The sequence below is a fragment of the Sinocyclocheilus grahami genome, unplaced genomic scaffold (genome assembly GCF_001515645.1).
Source record: "Sinocyclocheilus grahami isolate Dianchi unplaced genomic scaffold, SAMN03320097.WGS_v1.1 scaffold545.1, whole genome shotgun sequence".
Classification (NCBI taxonomy): domain Eukaryota; kingdom Metazoa; phylum Chordata; class Actinopteri; order Cypriniformes; family Cyprinidae; genus Sinocyclocheilus; species Sinocyclocheilus grahami.
The window spans coordinates 32,061-54,702 of NW_015505724.1; the positions used below are offsets into that span (position 1 = coordinate 32,061).

General features: G+C 39.7%; 1 long non-coding RNA gene and 1 pseudogene across 1 annotated transcript; one reads left to right on the forward strand and one right to left on the reverse strand.

Annotated features, from left to right (window-relative positions):
• Window positions 1-394: 394 nt before the first annotated feature.
• Window positions 395-14,436, forward strand: LOC107555812 (uncharacterized). The gene is made up of 3 exons (XR_001605201.1): window positions 395-415; window positions 9,414-9,419; window positions 14,369-14,436. It is a non-coding gene; the product is annotated as an uncharacterized lncRNA (long non-coding RNA).
• LOC107555808 (non-structural maintenance of chromosomes element 3 homolog) lies at window positions 2,327-20,672 on the reverse strand (annotated as a pseudogene).
• Window positions 20,673-22,642: the final 1,970 nt, after the last annotated feature.

The window sequence follows — 22,642 nt, forward strand, 5'->3', positions numbered from 1 at the left end:
GCTGTATCAGCTCATCAGTCATCACTCAAAATATTGTATAAACATCATCTATTGTAATGTTACAGACAGGTGCAATCTTAACAACCTGGAGCTTAACACGCTCAAAACTGTGGAGATGATCGTGGACTTCAGGAGAAATTTAGCAGACAAATAATCATATTTTATAATAGGTTTAGGGGGAGCTAGGGCAGACAACAACACAACCATTACGAAAATTAACGATGATTGGTCTTACCCCATTAGTTTTGCTACAATGAATCTCATCCTCACTTCCTAGATGCAGGTGTCCTCATGGCCATTCATCATACTTGTTTGTGCCATCCTTGACATATTCTTGGAAGTCACCCAAAGTTCAATAGTTTACTCTAGTTCAGGGGTGCCCAAACTCGGTCCTGGAGTGCCGGTGTCCTGCAGAGTTAAGTTCCAACCCTAATCAAACACACCTGAAGCAGCTAATCAAAGTCTTACTAGGCATACTAGAAACTTCCAGGCAGGTGTGTTGAGGCAAGCTGGAGCTAAACTCTCCAGGACCGAGTTTGGGCACCCCTGCTCTAGTTCATTGGCGCTGCCCAATGGAAAGCACCATACTTGCCCAGTAGGGGGCACCTAAGACTCACAGCCTATTTTAAGACATCCAATTGTTGAAATAATCATTAAACAATCACCATATTGATTAGTATATTGATTGTAATTATTAACACATATTTTTGAGTAAAACTTCACAACAGGAGCGAATGAAAACCACGACGCTCCGACTTTTAAAAAATCAGCTCCACGCTCCATTCAAAATCACACATCTCCACTCCGCTCACATACTCTTGATTGTGAGTAACTGTTGCTGTCATGACAGATCTATTTCAGAATCAGCCACTATCAAAATAATCTGGCTGCGTGCGCGGGCCAGATATTATTGCTGGCGGGCCGCCTGTTGCCGACCACTGCTTTACAGATTTAAATGCTGCATCAGCTCATCAGTCATCACTCAAAATATTGTATAAACATAATTATCTATTGTAATGTTACAGTAGTAATTTAGCAGACAAATAATCATATTTTATAATAGGTTTAGGGGGAGCTAGAGCAGACAACAACACAACCTCATTACATTAACAATGATTTTACTATAAATCCAAAGACAATGGTTACTATTGTTAAACGATGGTTTTTGCTACACTAACCATAGTTTAACCATGGCAGTTGTAGTAATAATAAATACAAATGGTAATCCATTTGCAAAAAAAAAAAAAACAGTACATTTTGAGTATTAAAGTCATGAGAGAGATATCAGGGCAAAATAAAGAGACCGAAAAGAAAACGGGAAGAGAAGGTGCAGTTCAGGAGAGAACTTTTAATTATTTAGCATGTCCCCAACCTAAGGATTTAAAGTTTTTTTTTTATGTGAGGTCCATACAAAAAATAGGGTTGTCTATGTTTCAGAATTTGTTGTGGGTGTATGTGTGAGAGATTTCCCGGAATGAATTTTTTTTCCGTCTGCCCCTCGTGGAAATTAATATATAATTTTTATATATCATTTATATATAAAATATGAGTACATGAACACATAAACATAATCTCTAGAACTGCTCAGAGTCACTTCATGAGCATTTGACTTATTTTGAGAAAACTATCGTCATATCATATACAAAGAGACACCAATGTTTCAGGAGTTTAGTACACAGAATAGGACACATGCTTATTAGATAACCGTATTTGAGTTGATGTATATGCTTTTATTTATTATTTTTTAATTAACTTTTTTCCCCAAACCATTGTTAGACGCAGTGTTTCCTGTAGTTATGCAAATATTTCTTATCTATTAACTATTTCTTATGATTTTATATCTGCATTGAACTTAAGATCAATCTCAAAGTAAAAGTCGGTACTAAAGTCTGATATGTGGTGGATGTGTTCAAATTTGATCATCTTAATTCAAGTGATGAAGGATTTTGAAAGTCTGACAGGGTTGAGCCCTACTGTAAGGTTAACCCTGCATGGCGTAAATGTTTGAAAATGATTAACAGTTGCAAATAAACATTCATTAGAAATGTAGAAAAGTAATCAAAAAGTAATCAAAAGTAATCAGTTACATTAATAAAGTAATTAAAAAAGTTACACTACTATTACATTTTAAATAGTGTAACTTGTAATCTGTAACCTATTACATTTCCAAAGTAACCTTCCCAACACTGCTTCTACACCATAACATACTTCTGCAAGAGAACACTGTCAACAAGAGAATTGTAAAATAACTTTATTTACAAACACAAGAAATATTGCAATTAAAATGAAAAATTACAAGTCTAAAATATATTTAGACAAAACAATGTAACTCCAAAAAACTGTTTAGTATTAAAGCATGTTTTTGTTTGAACAATGAACCTCAGTTCAGGGTTTAAGGAGGTCTATTTAAATATGGCTAATACCCGTAAATGCACATCATAAGGTGTTCATGATCTCTGGCTGCTGGTCTCAACGGTACTGGCCTCTCTGAACTGCTGTGTCCAGCTCTGAGGATCCTGACCAAAAAGCTGTGAGAGAAAAGAACCATGCCAACACTGTTACTGACCAGAACTAGGAACAGGGAATTTAGGTGCTCAAGTGAAAGGCATTACACTTATGAATAAAAAATTATGGCTGTTTAACAGTCATTGTAGGTGTAAATCTCATGAACATTGTCAAGAACATGTAAGGGCCTACTTTTTCAAACTCCTCTTAGGTTGTTCATCCAATCTTCACCAAATGATGCACAAAGCAACTATAAGACTATGCTGTCAAAAGAATTGAGTGAACTGCCCTGCATGTTTACATTACATTACATTTAGCAGATGCTTTTATCCAAAGCGACTTACAAATGAGGACAATGGAAGCAATCAAAATAAAAAAAATAGCAATGATATGCAAGTGCTATAACAAGTCCGTAGCCATAGATGGCTATAACAAGTCCAGGCCATAGATGGAAATGGTGCATCCCAAAACACTATGTTTGAGAAGTCATCAACTCGATCTAAGGTATAATGCTGGAATGGCAGTTAACTTAACGCAGTACACATAGCAAGTTTTTTTTTTATCATATGATAAATAAAAAGAAAACAGACAGAATAGAAACAGAATAGAGCAAGCTAGTGTTATAGGCCTTTTTTACTTTTGTTAATTGCATAATAAATAAAAAGAAAACAAATAGATAGAATGGAAAAAGATTAGAGAAGCGATTGTTATTTTATTTTTTTTAAAGAAAACAAGCAGTTAGTAAATAGATTGCAAGTCTAAAAGGGGAAAGTGTTTATTTTTTATTTTTTTTATAAAGAATAGAATTAGAATGGAGAGTGCTAGAGTTAGAGGGTCAAATAAAGATGGAAGAGATGTGTTTTTAGCAGTTAACTTAACGCAGTACACATAGCAAGTTTTTTTTTTATCATATGATAAATAAAAAGAAAACAGACAGAATAGAAACAGAATAGAGCAAGCTAGTGTTATAGGCCTTTTTTACTTTTGTTAATTGCATAATAAATAAAAAGAAAACAAATAGATAGAATGGAAAAAGATTAGAGAAGCGATTGTTATTTTATTTTTTTTAAAGAAAACAAGCAGTTAGTAAATAGATTGCAAGTCTAAAAGGGGAAAGTGTTTATTTTTTATTTTTTTTATAAAGAATAGAATTAGAATGGAGAGTGCTAGAGTTAGAGGGTCAAATAAATATGGAAGAGATGTGTTTTTAGCTGATTCTTGAAGATGTGCATGTGCAAAAGAACAATAACAAGACAGCATGTGCTGAAGTAAACAGAGACATGTCTCAGGTTACCTATGTAACCATGGTTCCCTGAGTAGGGAACGAGACACTGCGTCCTCTAGGGGTCGCTATGGGGAATGGTATACCCACGCCACCATGCTGAGGGGAGTGCATGCCAGAACCATGGCGTGCACTAAGTACCAACTCTACCATAGCCATGGGAGTTTCCCCTGAGACGTTAAGACGGCTGTCAGTGACATTATTCCCTGCGGCCAAAGGCCTAGGCTACATACCCCAAAAACTTACCAGGGTAGAGCTCAAGGCTTGGAATCAGGAATAGATTCCTTTAAGGGAATACGACCAAGAGCCTAGAATTATACTATGTCTTGGCCTGTCACACAGGGGCTACCGCATGCTCTGCATATGCTGAAAGAACTGTCTCAACAGACCCCTAGTAGCAACACCTTGTTAAAGTAGGTATCCAGAGGATACATAGGTGGAGTGGTGCCCAAGGCGGAACCGGGGTTCTAAACCACTCAAGAAAGAGCATGAGGCTGCCGCGTGTAGCTCTTACCATACAGGATTTTAGAAAGAACGCAGGGTACTAGCGTGCGAACTTACCACAGTATGGATTTTAGAAAGTGTACAAAGACTTATGTGCACAATTACCATAACATGGATTTAAAAACCGTTCTAAGGGGCCCTCGTGGTACTCTAAAAGAGCAGGCCATAGATGGAAATGGTGCATCCCAAAACACTATGTTTGAGAAGCCATCAACTCGATCTAAGGTATAATGCTGGAATGGCTAGCAGTAAATCTCTAGCTGAAGGAGCAAACACCCAGCTCTCAACAAGAGGGGGCTCGACCTACAGCACGATCGTTAGAAATCAGAAGGGTAAGCGTACTGCAAGCTAGCCAAAAAACTCAGCGCATCAGAGAGGCGGAGAAAGGGCCTAGTTCGCCTGATGCTGCTGGTTCCAGGTGCTCTGGGAAAACAGAGAACTCAACTCTCACGTGAAAGGAGAACTCCGAATTCAGAAAGGAGTAGTGTGCTCATAGGTAACTCATTGATAAAAGGGGAGCACTGCTAAACACTACCACGAGAACAGCCCACGGAGTGAGGAATCCAACTCCTCAGAAAGGGAGAGAATTCAAACGCTCGAAAGAAAGCACCATGCTCATAATAACCCTCAATGGTGAGGGACCATGGTTCCCTGAGTAGGGAACGAGACACTGCGTCCTCTAGGGGTCGCTATGGGGAATGGTATACCCACGCCACCATGCTGAGGGGAGTGCATGCCAGAACCATGGCGTGCACTAAGTACCAACTCTACCATAGCCATGGGAGTTTCCCCTGAGACGTTAAGACGGCTGTCAGTGACATTATTCCCTGCGGCCAAAGGCCTAGGCTACATACCCCAAAAACTTACCAGGGTAGAGCTCAAGGCTTGGAATCAGGAATAGATTCCTTTAAGGGAATACGACCAAGAGCCTAGAATTATACTATGTCTTGGCCTGTCACACAGGGGCTACCGCATGCTCTGCATATGCTGAAAGAACTGTCTCAACAGACCCCTAGTAGCAACACCTTGTTAAAGTAGGTATCCAGAGGATACATAGGTGGAGTGGTGCCCAAGGCGGAACCGGGGTTCTAAACCACTCAAGAAAGAGCATGAGGCTGCCGCGTGTAGCTCTTACCATACAGGATTTTAGAAAGAACGCAGGGTACTAGCGTGCGAACTTACCACAGTATGGATTTTAGAAAGTGTACAAAGACTTATGTGCACAATTACCATAACATGGATTTAAAAACCGTTCTAAGGGGCCCTCGTGGTACTCTAAAAGAGCAGGCCATAGATGGAAATGGTGCATCCCAAAACACTATGTTTGAGAAGCCATCAACTCGATCTAAGGTATAATGCTGGAATGGCTAGCAGTAAATCTCTAGCTGAAGGAGCAAACACCCAGCTCTCAACAAGAGGGGGCTCGACCTACAGCACGATCGTTAGAAATCAGAAGGGTAAGCGTACTGCAAGCTAGCCAAAAAACTCAGCGCATCAGAGAGGCGGAGAAAGGGCCTAGTTCGCCTGATGCTGCTGGTTCCAGGTGCTCTGGGAAAACAGAGAACTCAACTCTCACGTGAAAGGAGAACTCCGAATTCAGAAAGGAGTAGTGTGCTCATAGGTAACTCATTGATAAAAGGGGAGCACTGCTAAACACTACCACGAGAACAGCCCACGGAGTGAGGAATCCAACTCCTCAGAAAGGGAGAGAATTCAAACGCTCGAAAGAAAGCACCATGCTCATAATAACCCTCAATGGTGAGGGTTCCAAAGTGCTTCCAAAGTGCTTCCAAAGTGTGTCGACAGAGACACACTGGTTGAGTGGAGCCCAATGTACCGGGGTCTAAACCAACTCAGAGAAAGGGAACGAGGCTAATAATGCGTAACTCTTACCATACAGGATTTCAGAAAAGTGCGCACAGCATAACGTGTACACGTACCACTATGTGGATTTTAGAAAGTGTGCAAAGCTTTACGTGTGCACTTATCATAATATGGATTTAAGAGTTTTCCAAGCATCTGTTCACAGATACCCAGAAGTACTGAGCCAAACGGGAGAGGCAAGCTCAAATGCAACCCTCTAAGGCGAGGGGAGCACTGCCTGAGACAGCATTCACAAGAAAGTTCTCGCAAATGGCGACCTAGATACGGTATACCAGACAGGGCAGCCTGAAAGCATAAGCCCAGCTCGGACGTCCAGGAAATTCTGCAGTGCCGTGCCGGGGGCCTGATGATCACACAACCACCAGCGCATTAAATACACACACACACACACACACATATATACATATATATATATATATATATATACAGTGGGTACGGAAAGTTAGTATAGCAGGAAGTTCCCACCTAACCTCGGTCAGGTGAAGAGATGGTGGTTACAGGGGAATTAGGAAAGGGAAGATAAGGGCAGATGTAAAACCCCCGAAGGAAATTAGTGGATACTCAAGTATCACTCTGATCTGGACGAAAGCGCTGACGCCTTGTCTGGATCACATCCCTTAGGTCTTGCCTACCTCCCTTTGACCCGCGATTCCTCCTACCCCTACCCGCAGGCGGGGGAGGAGCGCGAGCCGCGACACTAGCCTTCTGTGCCCATCTCTGATCCTCAAACCGAGACGGGCCAGGACTCCTGGGTTGTTCGGGCTCAGACCTGGACCTTCGTGGAATGAAGGATTTGAAGGCCGCTGAGCGCGCCTTCGCCTCCCTGAACTTCTCTAGGTTTTTGGTACCTCTATTAAGATAATGGAGGTACCAAAAAGTTCGGAAGGCGAAACCGGAGCATCGAGAAGAAAGCCCCTCTCTTTCTTCCAGATATCTGCCAGGTTCACCCACATATGTCTCTCCGTCACTACCATAGGACCTGCCCATAGCAGAGGCGGCCTGCTTAGTAGCACGGAGAGCGAGATCCGTGGTGCGGCGCAACTCAGCTACCTCATCAGGAGAAAGGCCCTCGCCTTTATCCAGGTCTTTCAGCAGGTGAGCCTGATATGCCTGGAGCACCGCCATCATGTGCAACGAAGCGACAGCCTGACCTGCTGCTGCGTATGCCCTGTCATTCAAGCGAGAGGTAATCTGAAGGGGCTCAGATGGCAAGGAGGGAGTTTTAAGAGAAGACGTCTCACCCGTAGATAGCTGGCCAGCGTTCTCTTCTACAGGGGGCATCTTCTCATAGCCGTTTTCGCGCATCGCCTCAATTTTGGCATAACTCGTATGTTGGAATCAATGGATGCGTGAGGAAAATGGCCTCTTCCATTCCTTCTCGATCTCTGTATGGAGATCAGGAAGAAAAGGAAGGCTCACCTGAACTGGAGGGTTATGGCCAGAAAGATAACGCTCATCCAGACGACCTCGCGATGTCACTTTCTTTGCCCGCTTTGGCGCGATCCATAACTTCCAAAAGCTCATCATGGCGACTGGTTATGGCGTTGGAGTGAGGTCAAGGTTTCAAACCCTGCTGCTTTATTAGTCATTTATTTGTTTTCAAACCCACACATAACACTTATTAACACGTGTGAGATTTATATTTGAACCGTTGCAAAATGCCGTCAAAGAAGAAGATAAAAAATCATTGAAATTGGACATTGAAACGCAAACCGTGCCCTCAGACCCTGACAGTTCTAATGAACAACATGACGAGACTGGGGAAGAAGATGGTGGAGAGGTCGTGGTTGTTAAGAATCCTAGTAATGCCGATATAATGGAAGCATTTAAAGGGATGGAAGAGCGAGTCGGCAATAAGATCGACAAGTTTTTTTCAGCGGTTACGGAGGTTACAAAGAGAATGACGGAAGCAGAGGAACGGATCATTCAATTACAGACTAGAGTTGAGTCATTGGAAACGCAGGTGAAATCGCTGTCGGATAAAGTGGATGATTTGGAGTGTAGAAGTCAGAGGAATAATCTCAGATTGGTCGGTCTTCCAGATAAGGAGGAGGGAACGGATGCATGTAATTTTTTGGAAAAGTGGCTGCCAGAGATTTTGGAGATGGATCCATCCAACACTTCATTAATCATAGAGAGAGCACATCGGATACCCAGCTCTAGTCAGGGCCGTAGAAGGCAGGATGGTAAAGTGCCACCGAAAACAATAGTCATGAAGTTCCTTAATTTCAAGCTGAAAGAGCAGGTACTGAAGGCTGCTAGGTTGAAGGGATCCATTATATATAAGGATCACAATCTCAGTTTTTTCCCTGATGTATCGGCTGAGGTCCACAGAAAGCAGAGGAGCGACGATGCAGTTAGAAAAAGATTACGTGAAAAGGGAATAAATCGGCACAGAATATTTTTTCCTGCTCGGCTGCTTCTCACGCACGGAGACTGTACGATGACATTTAATAGCCCAGAAGTCGAGAATTACCTGCAACACAAAGATGGCTAGCAACTTCTGGAGTAGTAGCCTATGTAAACGGAATTTCTCAAGAAGCGAACAAGTATTGGTCGAGAAGTTTAGTTTATATTTTTTGTTAAAGTGCCCACAAATTATAATAAAAAAAAAATCAAATTAATAAAACTGATTGATACAAAACACAGGCCTACAGTATGACGAGTTGAAGACGTATTGGATAAATGGACATGTTTGATGAACAGAAGAGGGCATTATTTTGTTTTGTGAACTGCAAAACTACAGAAAAATGTAGGTTGATTTTGAAACATGCTGATTATTTGTATAATTATTTTTTCATTATGTATTTAGTTTAATTGTTATTTGTAAGATACACAAGTATTATTAGCTCTTCAATTTTTCAGTGTAAATAGTGACGAAATAGCATTATAAAGGCAAATTTATATTTTGGTTAAGAATATCTTTAAATGTGGGTAATAAGTAATAATGGCGGTTGAAATAACACAAATAACAATTTATAGAGTCTAATAGGTTTGCACAGTAGTGTGTGTGGGGAAACACCATTCAAGAAGCTAATCGAGGGGGAGGGGTTACTGATATGGGGTTATCGGTAAAATGTAGGGATTGAGCGGGGTGAATCAATGTTATGTGTTAAGTTTTTGTGTTAATTTTTGTATGGCTTCCTGTTACTTGACAATTAGGAGTACTTTAAGGCAATATTTGACGTAATAATGTCACAAGTGGGTAGAATTAACGTTCTATCGTGGAATTGCAGAGGTTTGGGTAAATTAAAGAAGATTAAACAGGTGATACAGAGAATTAAGCAATTGCATGTAACAGTGGTGTTCTTACAAGAGACGCACATGACAAAGGAAGAGGTTGTGAAAATAGAAAGGCGGTGGCATGGGCAAGTTTTCTCAGCATGCTTTACAACACAAGCCAGGGGAGTTAAAACTTTGATACATAAATCTGTGCCTTTTCATGTGCAGGATATAATTAAGGATTCAGCTGGTAGATTTGTAATAATTCAAGGGGTGCTGTTGACAGAGAATAAATTTAGTGAACATATATGGTCCTAACAAAGATGACCCCAGGTTTTATAGTAATATATTTCTATTAGTTTCTTCACTACAAGGACAAAATATTATAGTAGGGGATATAAACTGCACCCTTGATCCAAAAATGGATCGTTCTACTGGCATCGATACTCTAGGAAGCAGATACAGCATTTTATGAAAGAGCTTGACCTAGTGGATATATGGAGACATCTTAATCCGACTGTAATTTCTTATTCTTGTTATTCTGCAACACACCAAACTTACTCCCGAATTGATTATTTTTTTATCTCAGCCCAAATACTGTATAAGATCATATATATACACTGTGTTACTGTCAATATCATAATATTGTCATTTCTGACCACGCAGCAGTATCTTTGATATACATTGATACAGACTTGGTTACAAACCCTCCAAAATGGCGCTTTCAAACAGGGTGGTTGGAAGATCCATCATTTGTTGACTTTTTAGGTAAACAAATAGATATTTACTTTGAAACAAACCTATCTGAAACGTCGGCGGGGGTTTGTTGGGAGGGTTTTAAAGTGTTTTTTCCGGGTAAACAAATAGATATTTACTTTGAAACAAACCTATCTGAAACGTCGGCGGGGGTTCGTTGGGAGGCATTTAAAGCTTTTTTGCGGGGACAAATTATCAGTTTTTGTAGTTAAAAAAATAAAAAAATCTCAACAATTGAAAACATTGGATATGAAGATTAAAAAGCTGGAAAATGAGATTTATCAGAAAGGTTTGGTGTCTTCAGATTTGCATAAGCAACTCTTGTTGCTTCGTTCAAAGTACAATACATTATCAGCAAAAAAAATGGCTACAAAGCTATTGAAATTGAAACAGACTTTTTATGATCAAGGAGAAAAGACAGGAAAGGTACTTGCATGGCAGATAAAAACTAGGCAAGCTGAAAGAGCTATTGCTTACATAGAAAATACTGACGGTAGTAATATAGTTGAACCACGGCAAATAAACGAATCGTTCAGATCTTATTATGTGAAATGATATAGTTCGGAATGTTCATCAGGCTCTGAAGTGCAAAAAAAATTCTTAGATAATTTGGATTTACCATGTACATCAGATGAACAAAAAAAATATTTAGGAAAAGATATAAGTTTGCACGAAGTTATTGACGCCATCGAGTTAACGAAGGTTGGAAAAGCAGCAGGGCCAGATGGTATCCCTATAGACATATATAATAAATTTAAAGATAAATTAATAAGATCCATTTTAGAGATGTTATTGGAAGCTTTTGAAAAGAATACGCTGCCTTTATCTATGAGTGAGGCTTTAATTACTTTGCTTCCTAAACCAGGAAAGCCTAATAATAAATGTGAAAATATGCGCCCTGTAAGTTTACTAAATTCAGATACAAAAATTCTAAGTAAAATTTTGGCAAGAAGGTTAGAAAACGTATTACCAAATTTAGTAGGGAATTATCAAAATGGTTTTATGTTGCATAGACAAGGATGTCAATGTTAGAAGGGTACTGAATATTTTGCATGATCAGAGGGGAAGAAAAGACACTGCTTTGCTTTCATTAGATGCGGAGAAAGCATTCGACAGAGTCGAATGGGATTTTTTGTTCGACGTTTGTTCGAGGTTGTAGACAGGGCTCTCCTCTTTCTCCTCTGCTTTTTCTTTTAGCCATCGAACCATTTGCAATTGCAGTTAGAAGAAATAAAGATATAGAAGGAATAACAATCGCCGGTTTTTAACACAAAATAGCTATTTTTGCAGATGCTGTTATATTATTTTTAAAGAAGTTAGATATATCTATTCCAGCTCTATTTAATCTAATCGAGATATTTGGGAAAATATCAGGGTATCGGATTAATAATTAAAAATCTTCTATAATGATATTGAATGAGGAAGACAGAAATAATTCTACAAATAACATTAACATGTTTAAAACATCCAGTGTCTTAACATATTTGGGTATTAAAATTGTCTCAAAGATGGAAGATGTGGTTATAACAAATTATGAATCTGTTTTTGATAAGGTAGCAAAGTCAATTGAACGATGGACCTCACTACCCATATTTGTAATAGGAAAATAAATATACTAAAAATTTATATATTGCCTAAATTCTTATACATTTCATTTCAAAATATCCCTCTAGCACCTCCAAGCTCATTATTTTCTAGACTCAAGAAACTTGTTACTAAATTCATATGGAATAATAGAAGATCAAGACTTAGGCTATCCCTTTTATATCTGCCTTATGATAGAGGAGGACTTCATTGCCCTAATTTTCAATAGCATTATTTGTCTGCTCAATTAAGATTTATTATGTTTTTCTTTTCAAGACCCACCTACTTGGCTAGAATTAGAAAAAAACAAATCAATCAAATCAGATCTATCCCTGTAAACGTACTTATATGATTCAGATCGCAAAGTATTAAAGAAAATGAAAGAAAATGTGACTAATCCAATAGTCTTAAACATGGTAAGGGTGTGGGATGAAACACAGAGATATTTGAATATTTCATACACAAATTCATTATCTCGTTATTGCCCTATATGGAGAAATACAAAATGTATTCTGGGAAGAACAGATGTAGGTTTTAAATTATGGGCAGAAAAGGGAATTAAAAATATAAAGGATTTATATGTGGAAGATAGATTGATGTCCTTTCAAGAGGCGATTACCAAATTTGATATGTCTAGAAATCAGTTTTTTAGGTATTTACAAGTAAGGAGTTTTATTTTGTCATTTCATAAATGTTTTATTAATATACCCCCTTTATCCATTTTGGCAAAGGAAATGACCAAAAATTGTAATAGTAAAGGTTTGATTTCACTTTTATATAACATGTTTGTAGAAGGATCTCAGGAGTCTGCAAACTCTCGTTTAGAGGCATGGAGGAAGGACCTCAATGAGGAGATTTCAATAGATGATTGGAGAGAGGCCTGCAGAGATGCTCAGATGCAAACTATTAATACAAGATTGAAACTGCTACAATATAATTGGCTAATGCGAGTGTATGTAACTCCAGTATTATTAAACAAATTTAATGAAAATATCATAGACATATGGCCTAAATGTAATTTATTTAAAGGTACTTTCTTTTATTGTGTATGGGAGTGTGAAGAAATCTTGAAGTTTTGGAAGGGAGTGCAAAATTTGATAAGTAAAATAATTTGAACCAAAAGTTTTTATATTAAATTTGTATCCTAATAACTTTAAATTGAGAAGAAGAGAACATATTTTTGTTTATATGTGTACTCTACAAGCTAAACGTCTCATAGCTCTTCATTGGAAAAAGGTAGAGGCACCTGAAACAAGTATAGGGAGATGGTTAAAGAAGTTGGCAACAAACATGTCATTGGAGAAAATAACATATATTATTAAGAGCAGATATAAGGCTTTTGAGGATGCTTGGAAACCCTTTATGATTTTCTTGGAAGGAGAAAATAATGGAGATGTATTTGATGGGATATTTGAAGACATATAATAAAAGAAATGTTGAAATTGTCTTGTACTAGGAGACCTTAAACTTTATTTTATTTTGTAAAAAATAAAAAAAACAGAAATATCACATGGTCCTAAGTATTCAGACCCTTTGCTCAGTATTTCTGTGAAATTGGTATGTGTATATGTATACTGTGTATATATACATATTTATATTTATTTATTTACCTTTTCTGATTGATTATTTGTTTGTGAATGTATTTTGTGTTTGTTGTAAGTTTGTGTTAACAGCATGTTAGTGTTGTTGAATTTTGTTATGTAAATATAAAAGCAAGCTACAAGAGAGACAAACGAGAGTGGAGCTTTTTCCATTGAAAAACGCTCGCAGTGCACGCACATTGCCCCTCTCTTCGCCCAAACAAACAACGCATAGATCGTGTGTGTCATCGGGTGTCAAATAACAATGACACGGATGCACACATCCTCTAAACCAGTGATGGGCAAACTTGGCCCTTCCAGGCCACTTTCCTGCAGATATTTGATCCAACTCTGATATGACTCACCTGCCTGTAGCCTTCTAGTAGTCTTGAAGACAATGACTAGCTTGTTCAGGTGTGTTTGATTAGGGTTGGAGCTAACCTCCGAAGGAAAGTGGCCTGGAAGGGCCAAGTTTGCCCACCGCTGCTCTAAACGCTTTGCTAGTGCTCACCATAATGAATGAATAGAGATCGCTCTTACCACGGAAATGCACTCTTCAAACAAAACAGTCAGTGAAGACGAAGAGTCATAGTCATGTGTTCTTCCGGCGCCTATTTATACTATAGTCGCACCGGTAGTGACGTTATGGCTTTCGCCGGCCAACGTGTTGTTGGTGTTTTTTCAATGTATGCTTCAGACACGGGGCACGACGAGGCGTTCCCCCATAGCTACCCCTAGAGGACGCAGTTCGAAGTTCCCTTGAAAGGGAACTGAAGTTCATTAAAAAAGTGATGTGCTGCAAAAGCCAGAGAATTCGTGAGCAGGTCAAGGACGAAGATGAGTGCAAAGTTTTTTTTATATTTTTAATTTGAACCCTTAAGTTTAGCTTGTATAGAGCTGTCACTATATTAAACCGTAAGACAACACCTCACCGTCTCTCCACTAATCACTCTGTGAATACGACAGAAAGCTGCAGAGATAGTCAAAGAACTCCCAGTTGTAAAATCTTTGGAGTGACTCCCGTCAGCACAGAATTAGGATAACCCATTAGCTCTAACCCAAATTAAACACAGCTGAACCGGCTAAACAAGGTCTTACTAGACACTAGAAACTTCCAGGCAGGTGTGCTTCATTAAAAAAGTGATGTGCTGCAAAAGCCAGAGAATTCGTGAGCAGGTCAAGGATGAAGATGAGTGCAAAGTTTTTTTTATATTTTTAATTTGAACCCTTAAGTTTAGCTTGTATAGAGCTGTCACTATATTAAACCGTAAGACAACACCTCACCGTCTCTCCACTAATCACTCTGTGAATACGACAGAAAGCTGCAGAGATAGTCAAAGAACTCCCAGTTGTAAAATCTTTGGAGTGACTCCCGTCAGCACAGAATTAGGATAACCCATTAGCTCTAACCCAAATTAAACACAGCTGAACCGGCTAAACAAGGTCTTACTAGACACTAGAAACTTCCAGGCAGGTGTGTTGAGGCAAGCTGGAGCTAAACTCTGCAGAACAGGTCCCTCCAGGACTGAGTTTGGACACCCCTGATCTAGAATACATCGATATGACTGTTCAGATTGAGGATGCATTGCAAAACATCTGTCCTGTATCAGATTTAAGACCACATATGGAAAATCTGAATTAAAAAAAAGATCAGATTCCATGTGATTTGTGCTGTTCACACGGTCATGAAAAACAAATTTTCCTGCAGTCTGAACGTAGCCTTAAAGACTCGTATTATATTTGAAAAGAGCTGCTGTATAACTGTATTGTCTGCACGAGTCGTTTGTGCTTAGACCCTGACAATATGTCAAAATCTATCCTGACAATATGATATCTCTGTTTTGCATTTATTTATCAAATGTGCACATTAAAGAAGAGATTACAGACTTTCAAGAGGTAAGAACATGCTAGATAATAGCTGGATTATTAGTATATTAATCAAGGGTGGTTGTGTGGGTTTGTAATCAAAGATTGATCAATGCACATTTAATTACATTTATAATGACTGTAACTGAAATGTTGGTTAATTGTATTGGTGAATGCAACAGAAATAAAAATGCACAAACCTCTCCAACAAACTCCAGCAGCTTAAGTTTGAACACCTCCTTCTCTGCCCGCAGACCCCAGCGAAACTCATACCCCACCGGCTCTGTGTGAGGGATCTTCACATACTCTAAATATCTAAATCAGACATATGAAAAACAAAATGCTTTTAGTATAAAAAAAAAAAAAGGTTCAGTGGTCCAAGAAGTATGTCAGGAGTCATCTGATGAAGGACATGAATCTTTCTGTCTTCATTCCACTAGACCCCTTCATTGTTTATGGTGTGATATAAACCACCGGTCCATGGTCTAAAGAACAGCAGCTCTGAACACACCAAATCTGCTGCGACAGGGCTCGACAGTGCGACCATTTCAGTCGCATTTGCGACTGAAATCTACTGTGTGCGACTATGACATTTTTTTAGGAGCACCAGTGTGACTGACCCGATCATCATCATACTTGTGGTTGCGCTCAGGGGAGCTTCAAAGGTTTCTACGTGTTTTTGCAGCGTTGAGTAATATATCACACATATCTCACGAATCCTTTCATAAGCAAAGTGTAGACAGGGTGTAAATAAGAGATACATTGTGCAGTGTAGAGAGCTTCCTTGATTATAAATGTGACATCGAGATGAACTAAGATGAGTGACAGCTTTTAATTATTTTTTAGGGAGTTTGTAAATGCGATAACTGATTTAATACAATACAATTCAATAAACAAGAAGTTAATAATAAGTGACTTACATTGACTGACTATAACACTATTGTCTGATTTTGCTCTATTTCGTCGTCGAAAATAGTTTAAAACAAAGACACAGAGGAGCCGCTGCGCATCTCCATTTCAAACACAGCGGTGTTTCGTTTATGAATGAACGGGGTTTTTTAAACGAATCTAGTGAGTCAGTGATTCATGATTACCCATTCATAAATACTGTCACTTGATTCATTCTTGAATGAATCAGCCGTTCGAATGAATCAATTGAATGAATGATTCAGTGATAAAAATCAGTGACTTGCTGCCACCTGCTGGCAGTTTTAGTTTAATTTTTAAAGTATCTTTTCAGTTATTTAAATCATTTAATATTTCTATATTCAAAATGTTATATTTAAAACATTAATATCATCATGGATTTAATTGCACTCATTCCACTTCTGAGCCTCATTAAATGTCTGAAAGTACATCAAGCCACTTTTGTGTTCTTCTGTGCCACCTCTACAAATTCATTTTGTTAATACTGATTTCATTAGATTTTTAACTTATGTTTCTTATTCTGTCGTTTTAATTACAATTTTTAAAAAGCTTATAAAATGTAATTTTTTTTAAAGAATTTGACAAAAGATGACATACTTTTAATAAAGTTAGAGGAGTCAAATATCACCTCGTAATGGGAAGGCTACTTTTTGATAAAATTTTGGATTATTGATTAGAAGGTGCTCCTAAAATTTTGAACGTGCTCCTAAATTTTTTCAGTTAGGAGCACAAGTGCTCCTAAAAAGAAAAGTAAGCATAGAGCCCTGTCGGACCCAAACCCACAACCTCTGAGTGCATCAGTCGCTGTTCTTACAGCCTAATCTAACACAGCATAAACCATTAGTGAGCTATACAAATAAACTTGAATTATTCAAAGTCAGGGCATGGATCAAAACAGCAGGTGTTACACTGCACTAGTTATAGAAAGCCAATAATTTTGTTTCTGAAAGACATTTTCACTTACTTCTGCCGTACAAACTCATCTGTGACCATCTTCTTTACATCACCAAACTCATCATGCTTTTCCCTGTGAGAAGACAGAGGTATCAGAAGTGAAAAATAAATAAATAAAAATCTAAATTTGTTTTTTTTCAAAAGGATCTAGTGCACAAACCCTGGATCCACCCGCAGCTTCTTGAGTGTATTCCACACCAGATCTACAGCATTCATGGACAACACATTAATAACAAACCACCCACAGAAACTGATCAGTAACGGCGTAACATGACTGTGTGCATGGCGCACCACTCACTCTCTTTAATGACACCGCCCTTCATGAAGATGACACTCAGAATGACAAACAGCAAACCTGTCTTTTGGTTTCCAGGACGCCTGTGTGGACAGAAGAAACAATATACCCAAGACAGCAAAACTACTGCAGGTGTGAATCTCACAAAAACAATTACTGATTCATATTTCAGCCTCAAGCTAGTCAGTCAGTCTGTCTATTATCTCAGAATTGGTCAAGAATGGTCCCAGTCGCCAAAAATGAATATGCGCATTTATTATATATGAAACAGGCGTAAGCAATAGAGAAACAACCTCTTAACAGCACACTGTCGTTAAACAAACTCAGACTAGACAAAATAAGCAGACTGGAAGTGTGTTATAGTAGAGTGTAACCAAAGTGTGTGTTACTTACATGCTCACTGGCTCTCCATGAATGGGCTCCAGCTTATTGATCAGGATATACAGTGGGGCAAAAAAGTATTTAGTCAGCCACCAATTGTGCAAGTTCTCCCACTTAAAAAGATGAGAGAGGCCTGTAATTTTCATCATAGGTATACCTCAACTATGAGAGACAAAATGAGAAGAAAAAAATCCAGAAAATCACATTGTAGGATTTTTAAAGAATTAATTGGTAAATTCCTCGGTAAAATAAGTATTTGGTCACCTACAAACAAGCAAGATTTCTGGCTCTCACAGACCTGTAACAACTTCTTTAAGAGGCTCCTCTGTCCTCCACTCGTTACCTGTATTAATGGCATCTGTTTGAACTTGTTATCAGTATAAAAGACACCTGTCCACAACCTCAAACAGTCACACGCCAAACTCCACCATGGCCAAGACCAAAATTGTAGACCTCCACCAGGCTGGGAAGACTGAATCTGCAATAGGGAAGCAGCTTGGTGTGAAGAAAGGTTTTTGGGGCCAATCTCCACCAGCTTTAATCCAAACACCTGCATCAAACACAGAAGTTCACCTCTGTTCAAATTCACATCTATGAAAGGCCGTTTAGTCACCGTATGCTCCATCTGCTGTACCTGCTCAAATGTGCGGCAAACTCTGTTCATGATTTCTATATGGATGGCTTTGTACTCCTTTATTACATGTTTGCCAATATCTGCAGAAATCAGTCAGAAGAGAGTGAACACAATGTATTAAATGAATATATACAACGTAAATATAATTTTCTATTATGAATAATTATTTATCTATAAAGCAGTGATATAATAGGGATCTAATGAAGAGTAATTCATTGACCATTGAAGACAAACCTGCTCTTCGAATGGGTATTTTTTTTTTTGGTCTTTAATTAAGATGAACTGGACCACCTCTGCCACCTTGGCATAAAAACAGAGAAATATGTTAAAATATCCAATGTAACAGTAAATCAAACCAAAGGAGAAGAAGTAGGTGCAGTCAGTGCAGATTAAAACACAAGTAAGCTCTGAAAAGAGAACGTTGGGTCGTTGTTACGGTGTTAGATGTGTATAATTTGCTTGTGTTCTTAAAGGAACAGTTCACCCAAAAATAATTTCCTTACCCAAAGGACATCCAAGATGTATTAGACTTTCTTTTTGGTTTTCACAAGAGGTTGTGAACTAAATTGACTACAGTAGATATTTTTCAGGAAATGCCTGATTGTTTTGCTAGAGAAGACCCTTATTTGTTGGCTGGGTTCATGTGGATTACTTTGAAGTTTCCCAAGAAATGGATTTCAGGCTGCCAAAAACCGTCTAGGCTGAGCCCCGTTTACTTGCATTAAAAGGAGAAAAACCCTGGAATGTTTTCCTCTGTTCAGCTAAAGAAAGAAAGTCACATAAATCTTGGATGGCCTGAGGGTGAGTAAATAATCATGAACATTTTATTTTTGGGTGAACTATTCCCTTACATCTTGCTAATATAAACATTCAAGCAATTTTCAGACATTCAAGATGATTGTGCGAAGATAACTCAAACCAGTACTCCACTCACGCACCCAGACTAACTAGATTTGGGTTGTTTGATTGGTGGCAGAGAGACTGTAAATTCTGAATGCATCTTATAAATGCAAATTTTGTCACTCTTCTGGAGCACACTACCTTATAGATAAGCATAAGACTAACATATTTATATTAAAAGCTAAAAAAACTTTTTAGTTTGTTTGTGTACTCTAATTACGTTAGCAGTACTAAACAGTTTTACCAACTTGAAATGTTTGAGTTTAGGATGTTCAGTGTTCATTCAGACTCTGTTGAAGTAAACAAGTACTCTTCCACTGCAATAAACTTAAACACCTTCATCTACAAGATCAACCCCTGCCCTGTGCATCTACTTTTACAGAGAGCTGAACCACAACTTTTCTGTTAGACCAGCACAGATCTTTAATTACCAGACAATGCTTTTTCATGCAGAGTACAGTATATGATAAATCAGAACTGAATGTAATAAATAATTCACAGTACCTTGCGGTCAATCTGGACAGGCGTGAAGTGCTCTCGGGCTCTCTGGACCTGTGATGATGTTATCTGGCTGAAATGAGCATCCTCGTCATCCTCATCCAGACACACCTGAGAGCGCTGCAGTCCACACACACACACACATCCAAGGGGACATCCCATAGGCGTAATGGTTATTATACTGTACAGACCGTATATTCTATTGCCCTTTACCAACCCTACCCCTTACAGGAGACTTTGTGCCATTTCAGATTTTCAATACACTCCATTCTGTGTGATTTATAAGCGTTTTGAAAAGTGGGGACATGGGGCAATATCCTGAAAGGTCACCTTCTCCTTGGAATACCTTTGTCATTATACAAATTTATGTCCTCATTTGTCACAAAAACGCGTACACACACAGACACAATCTCACACACACACACACACAGACAGACACAATCTCACACACACACACACAATCACACGCACACAGCCACACACACACACACACACACACACACAATCTCACATACACACGCACACACACACACAATCTCACACACACAATCTCACATACACACGCGCGCACTCACACACACACACACACAAGTCTGATGAATTATTACCAAAACAAAGAAAACATAACATTTCCTCTTTGCTTTGCTTATTTTACTGCGCTTTTGTATAAATATTATTTGAAAGCAAGTTCAACACTTTGAGAACATCTTTCCATAATAATACATCGGTTCAAATGTGATCGCTCTCACTGATGTTTGGAATGCTTAATCATATAGTTTCATCATTCATAACTTTAAAACAAGAAACTGTTATATTTTATTTAAGCCGTTTGTAAATGTGTTTTCTTACTCTCTGAGTTTTGTTCTAAGAAGCTGAAACCGCTTTCTTCCTCTGAGACATAGCGATCGACCCCTAAAGAATAATAAACACACGAAACAGAAATGTGAAGACATAAATTACATAACGCTAAATCCATGAACGCTATTTTTGTGTCTTGCGTTCGTAACATCCCAAACGACAGAGAAACACTCTGTCTTACGAACGCAAGACACAAAATATATTCATCAGGACCAAAAACAAAGGTAATGTTAATGCTTTATCTGAGTAAATTACAACAACAATAATGCAGGGTGAGATGTTTAAAACTGTTTACCTGTTAATAGCGCAATTTCCCGGTTATTTCTTCTGCTGCTGATTAATGGCGCTCGGCTAACAACGGAACATCGCACACCGCCCCCTGCAGGACAAGTCCAGTGTTGCCAACTGCTTTCAATTGAGCTATACGGGGAGGCTGCAGACCTGGAGCAGGCAGATCGCTCCGGTTACTATCGTAACCTCGGTTCCCTGAGAGCGGGAACGAGACATCACGGAGATCCGTTATGGGAACTCCTTCCCTTCCACATCACGGAGATATTTCTCCATTATGGGAACGATATTCAATCCCGCTGTGAGAGAGACTACGAGCAGCCTGAACAAGTTACACACTCAGCGAAGATAGAACACACACAATTCCCAACCAATAGCGACGCTTGTTAGGCGGGCTCGCAGCTGATAGGTGGAGATAAGCCAATGAGCGTCTAAAGCCCAGGCATACGAAATTTGCATATCTGGTCATTAATAACGTTGGCTGCGCTGAGAACAGGGCAGAAGCAACAACATCATTGTCAGGGGCTGCACAGAGATAACGGTGTTAAGCAGCATAATACATAACATGATAATCGAGGCAGCAACACACGAATAGAGGTAGCATAAACGTAGTTTAGACGAAGTCACTCACCGACAGCACTCGGGAACGGTCAATGTAAATCCTCAAAGCCCTGACGGGGCACACCAAAGTCTGAGCGTCCGCATCACACGAGGTCAATGACTCAGAAGACAGGGCAGACAGCGAAACAGTCTGCGCTCTGAAGGGGGTAGATAGTGATTTAGGGCCGTAGCCCGGCCTCGGCCGGAGAGTGACGCTGCAGTTGCCGGGTCCGAAGCGAATACAGTCACTGTCCACAGAAAACGCATGTAAATCCCCTATGCGCTTAGCCGAAGCGAGGGCAAGAAGAAGTGCAGTTTTGAGAGATAGCTCCTTCATATCAACGGATGCTAAAGGCTCAAATGGTGGCTGTGAAAGAGCTCTTAACACCACCTCTAGGTCCCAGGGCGGGACTGAAGGCGGACGTGGGGGATGCAATCTTCTCGCTCCCTTAAGAAAACTCACCACCAGCGCGTGCCTACCTACCGATTGCCCGCCCAGCGGGGAACGAAACGAGGCAATCGCGGCCACATAGACTTTCAGTGTTGATGGCAGAGATCCAGTATCCAGTCTGTACTGTAGAAAATGCAGCACATCTGACATGGAGCAAGCAGCCGGGTCGATATAAACATCATGGCAACATTTCACAAACACTCCCCATTTTAGAGCATACAAACGCCTCGTGGAGGGCGCCCGCGCCTCCGAGAGTGTGTCAAGCACACGGGAATGCAGAGCATTCAGCTCCTCTGATATCCCAGAAGCAGCCACACATGAAGGCTCCATAACTCCGGGTTCGGGTGCCACACCGAGCCGCTCGCTTGAGACAGCAGATCCTTCCTGATGGGGATCGGCCAGGGCGGCGCCACCAGCTGCTCTGTCAGGTCCGGGAACCAAGGCTGGTTCGGCCAGTTCGGGGCGATGAGTATCACCGAAGCCCCCTCCTCCCTGATCTTGCATAACACCAGTGGCAATATCTTGATTGGAGGAAACGCATACAGCCTGGCTGCTGGCCAGTGAGATGTCAGAGCGTCCCCGTCCAGCGGGGAGTGAGACAGGGAGAAGAACAGCGGGCAGTGCGCATTCTCGCTCGATCCACCTCCGCTCTCCCGTAGCGGGTCCAAATCAT